The following is a 5,534-nucleotide window of genomic DNA, read 5'->3' as shown; positions in this document are numbered from 1 at the left end:
AATAACGGCTGTAAAAACCCGACTCTCTGTCGGGTGAGTACACCTGTTCTATAGCTTCCTTTGCTAACAGGGCCTTTACCTCTTGCTCCATTACCAGAGCCTGCTCGGGATGCACCACTGTGGGCAGCACCCCGTTGTAACGAGGAGGACGAGAACCAAACTGGATTCTGTATCCTTTCTCTACAATCTGCAGGACCCAATGAGAAATATTCGGCAGAAGCTTCCACGCTGCCAGAAAATTTACTAAGGGAACCAGCCTCTCGAGGCTGGTCTCTGGTGTTATCGAGACAGCCAATTCCGGAGCCTGAAACATAATGGCAGGAACTACCTGAACTGGCCGCTCTAAGGCCCCCCTCAGAGGGCGCGAAACCGATGCTGTGCCGCAGCATAGCATCAGCGACTCGCTGGAGACCGCTGCGCCCTGAAGCACCGAGGGTGGCAGGGTTGGCAGAACGGTCTCGTGAGGACCCCGAAATGGAACGGGCACCGTATAATGAGGTGTACACCGCTCCACTTCGGTCGGGGCTGTCCTCACAGGCCTGATGCATGAACATCAGGACCTTTTTTTTTTTTGAACCGAAGTCTTCTTCGCCTGAAGAACGGTCCTCAGATCCGGCTTCGACTTAGAAGACTTCGGTTGAGAGGGTTGCGTCCGTCTCCAGTCTCTACGTGGAGGTGCACGAGACGCAACACTCTCTTTCTGATGCACACGATATGATGAGCTCGACGGCTGGGGCTGCTCACGCCCAGCAGCCCCAGGGGGCTGGACCCGGCGAGGGATAAACTTTTTAAAAACGTCAGCTTGTTTCTTTGACTCCTGAAATCTCTCGACGACCGCGTGGACTGCGTCGCCGAAGAGACCAGAAGGTTCAAGCGGAGCATCTAATAAAAAAGCTCGATCTTTTTCTTTAATTTCAGACAGATTTAACCATAAATGTCTCTCAGTAGCTACCAAGGCTGCCATAGACCGCCCAATTGCTCTGGCGGTCTCCTTAGTAGCCCTGAGAGAAAGATCGGTAGCCCGACGAAGTTCACGAATATCGTCATGACTGACTCCCTCACTACTATCCAGATCCCCCAGCAGGTCAGCTTGATAAGCCTGGAGCACTGCCATAGTATGCAGACATGCTCCAGCTTGACCTGCTGCCGTATAAGCTTTGCCCACTAACACCGAAGTGGCTTTGAGCGGTCTAGTGGGCAAAGCCGAGGCTTTCAGAGACGATGCGGGACCAGGGGAAAGATAACTGGCTAAATTCTCTTCCGCCTGGGGCATCGCCTCATAACCATACTCTTTCAGCCCTCTTATTCTCGAATAAGTGTTAACTTGAGGGCTGAAAAGACGTGATGAGTAAGGTTTATTCCACGATTTAGATATTTCATTGTGCAAATCGGGAAAAAATGGAAGCCCTCGTGGTGGAGATAATGTGGTGGAAGATAAAAAGCGCTCATCTAATTTGCTTTTAGGACGAGCGCCCTTCTTCTCAGATGGCCATTCAATATTTAATTTCTCTACAGCCCGCGACATAACATCCACCAGCTCATCATATGCTGGGGAAATAAATTGTGAATCTCTTTCCCCCATGTGTGTGCTTTCACTCTCCAAACTCATCACATCAACCTCCTCGGAGGAAGAGCAATAAAGTAATGTAGTGCTCTCTCCCCGGGCGGAAGAAACCGCAGAGCGTGCTTCCGACACCGGGGGGAGAGCACTGGATCTCTCGGGTAAGGAAGGAGAAAGAGCCCTCGGACCCGTCTCCAACCCCTCCGAAAGATCCTTTTGCGATCCCCAGGAATGCATTCTCCGCGCTGCCTCAGCAGACGCGGGTCCTGATCCCTGTGGATCGCGAGCCTGCCCACTCTCTTTATCAAAGAGTGACAGGCGAGAGCGGAGCATGCGAAGCGGTAACATCTCACAATGCTGGCACTCAGCCCCCTCGAAGGCTGAGACCGCATGCTCCACTCCCAAACAAACGACACAAAGCTCGTGTGTGTCCCCACCCGTTAAATAACGCGGGCAGGGAGAAGCACACTGTTTGTACACTTGTTTAGTTTCCATCCTTTTCCGCAACAGACAACAGTAAATAGACAGAGACAAAATGACACAGATCGCTTGCTGAGACACAGAAGCTAATGCCGCGTTTCACCGGGTGAGCCTTTATCCCTTTCCTGGTCATGACGTCACCCGCCCGTGACGCTCATTCTTTCCATTGGACTAGTTGACATTGATGCTCAGACGCATGCACGCTGGGGGCGTTCCCAAAGCGTCAAGTGACGCATCGCGAGTTCCCTCGAAAGGGAACTGGCAGCCAGTGCAACGAATGCAATATTGGGGTAACATGATCAAACTTCCTCGTGCCAGTCAAAAGTCTGGCTGCTGCATTCTGAACCATCTGAAGACGACTACTATTGGATTGACTCGTTCCAATATAAAGAGAATTACAATAGTCGAGTCTAGATGAAATGAACAAATGAATCACTCTCTCGAACTCTGCAAATGTTAAAAAACTCTTAGCCTTAGATAATAGTCTTAATTGGAAGAAACTAGATTTGACTACGGCACTTATCTGTTTGTCAAATTCAAGTCAATTATATTGCAGAATATTAAGTGACCCCAACTAAATATTAAGAGGCGACAGTGGCAAGGAACCCAAACTCCATCATGTGACAGAAACGGAGAAAAAATTCTTAGGAGAAACCAGACTCAGTCGGAGGACCAGTTCTCTGAACATGATGTGATTATATTTCATCCAGCTCCTGCTTGAAGATCGGGATACATCATTCCAGCATATGGAGGGAGGTTAATAATTTGCATGTCTAGTGTGTTTTAACAAGAACTGGAGTAGGCTAAGTCAGAAAAGAAAATGAAGACTCAAAAATATTTATAGAAAATGTACCCATTTAAACTTGTTTTTATTATTCAGTTTGGATAAAAGTATAGGTGTTATAAAATATATATAGAAAATAAATGTGTGCTGTAAAGTGGTTAGAAAAAATGAAATGGGAATCGGCCTAGAAGATTGTAATCGGTGCATCTCTAAAGACTAGACATCATATTGAACATGCACTGGGGCTGTATGTCAATGTTGGCACCATTTTGCAGAGGCCAAAGCTTATAAAGTCCATGAGTGGGCTTTGATTACCGCTGTCTACCACCTTTGTTATACATGGGGTATGTATGCATTCATAGGCATGGCAGGCCTTGATATGGCGGTGACAATGAGGCAGATCTCCAATGGAAAGCAGCGGCCAACACGGCATCTGCTCTGTTTCTGTCTATGATTGTAATGTTTCTGGCGGCTGTGGCTCAGGAGGTAGAATGACATTTCACTGATCGGAGGATTGGCGGATCGATCCCGGTTCGGTCCATATGTCGAAGTGCCCTTGAGCAAGAACCCCTGAGCTCCCGATGACTGTCCTATCAGTGTGTGAATGGTAAACGCTCTTGAGGAGCAGGTGGTATCTGCCACCAGTGTATGAATGTGTGTGTGAATGCTGACTTGAGTATTACCAGACCAGACATCTGTGTGTGTGGCTTGATCTGTCGGAGGATAAACAGCTTCTGCTGGATGTTTGTCGTCTCTGTGTGTGTCAGTAGTTTGTGGCTGAAGCGTTTCTTCATTTTCTCTCCTGCTAATAAGAAGCTCACAATCTTCCACACAAAACATCTTTACACTGAAATAAAGTGAATCCATCAACAGACAAATAAGAGTCAGAGGTCAAATATGATTGACAACTCACAGCACTAAATAACACAGTAGATACAGATATCTAAGCCAATATTTCACTCTTCTGCTGTTAGTTTTCATTCAGGGCCAGAATTCATTTGAAAATGTAAGATCAGCAAAAGCTTGTTGATGTTCGTGATGTTAAAGGAGACGGATGTGTGTGTGGAAACTAACTGAGGTTGGGGGAGGATTCACACACAACCTGATAAATATCTCAGTTCAGTCTTTCAGATCAATCTGAGTGTTTCAGACATTAAGAGTTACTATCGTGGGCTTTTCAGTGAACCGATGAAGAAAATGTTTCTCAAATTAGTTTTGCTCTGTTTGTGTTTCTGGCGTCTGGATGGTGAGTTTTAAATGTGTTTTTCTGGTTCTGGTATCCTGTGATAAATTACTGGTTAAATTAGTCAGAAAGGATTAACATTCACTGTTATTCTCGTATAGAAACACATAATGTGTGATTTTGCTGAGAGATAACATTCTTATTTGAGATTAAAGTCGATCTTCTTCTTGCAGTTATTGATTATATAAAACTGTTTAACTATTTCTCATTTTCATTCATCATCTTTTGTCTTTCAACTGCTGCAGAATATTAATCACTTCACATTTACATGATTAGAAGTATTTTAGTGAAGCTTCATCAAACCAATATCAAGTGATTTTAAAGCTTTAATCTGTGAAAAAAAATTCTTCAGGAGTGTTTTATGAGTCAGTGATGGAGGGAGGTTCAGTCTCTCTAAACTCTGATCTTACTGAAATGAAGGATGATGATGTGATTCAGTGGATGTTTGGATACACATTAATAGCTGAAATCAATAAACGGGCCGACAGAATCACTGTATATGATGATGTTCTTGATGGGAGATTCAGAGACAGACTGAAGCTGGACAATCAAACTGGATCTCTGACCATCACACACACCACAACTGAACATGAAGGAGGTTATCTACTGATGATTACAGGAAGATGGTCATCAAAATTATTCAGAGTTTCTGTTTATGGTGAGTAGAAATCATTTATCTTCTCCTTCAAATATTTATTTAATATTGTAATATTAATATATTATTCAACTATTTACATATTGAATTGTTGAAACATTTTACAGTTTAAGACAGACCATAGAAAAACTCTGTTACATAGAACCAAATATATGATTGTTGATTAGATTTTATCATATTTTTGTTTATTCAGAAATATTAGTTGATGTCAGCGCTGATATTAGTGTTTATTGACTGATCTGATGTCAGTTTGATGTGTTTATTCCTCAGACTCTGTCCACTGTTGTGGTCCTACTGAAGCTGTGATCCGATTGGTCCTCTCTGCTCTGGTGGGCGTGGCTACTGTCATCATTCTGGTTTATGACATCAGATCCAGAAGAGCTGAACGAGATCAAGCACGTATTCACACATCAGGTACATGATTGATGTAATTTCTCACAAACTGATTTTTCATATATATTTGAGAGATTTATTAATTTTTGGCTATATATTTTTATCTTTTTTAGAAAGTATTGAAATCTAAAGCAGAACGCTGAACTTCAAAGGTTCTTCAAGTGTGTTTTTTTGTTCTTCTAGTGTTTTTTTTCATTATAAATACTGAATAATTGACCATGATTATTTTGAGATTTAAAAAAAAAGTCTTATTTGTAAGGCTTTATTGATTACATTTCTCTCAGATACAAAACAATGAATTGAGAGACCCACAGATCTCACTTTACTACTGCTGTATATTTGCTGTATGTATTTTTGTGCCTTTATCAATAAAGTTTCTCACTCTGAAGTTCAAGAGTCTCTCCATGTTTTATTGCAT

The 5,534-nt window shown here is 43.1% G+C and overlaps 1 long non-coding RNA gene across 1 annotated transcript; it reads left to right on the top strand.

Annotated features, from left to right (window-relative positions):
* The first annotated feature begins 4,671 nt into the window (after positions 1 to 4,671).
* On the top strand, positions 4,672 to 5,332 carry LOC130077449 (uncharacterized). Its single transcript, XR_008805756.1, has 3 exons — positions 4,672 to 4,726; positions 4,994 to 5,137; positions 5,230 to 5,332. It is a non-coding gene; the product is annotated as an uncharacterized LOC130077449 (long non-coding RNA).
* The last annotated feature ends 202 nt before the right edge of the window (positions 5,333 to 5,534 follow it).

The sequence above is a fragment of the Rhinichthys klamathensis genome, unplaced genomic scaffold (assembly GCF_029890125.1).
Source record: "Rhinichthys klamathensis goyatoka isolate OS25496 unplaced genomic scaffold, OSU_Roscu_1.1 h1tg000744l_1, whole genome shotgun sequence".
Taxonomy (NCBI): Eukaryota; Metazoa; Chordata; class Actinopteri; order Cypriniformes; family Leuciscidae; genus Rhinichthys; species Rhinichthys klamathensis.
This window is presented reverse-complemented; position numbering and strand designations above follow the sequence as displayed.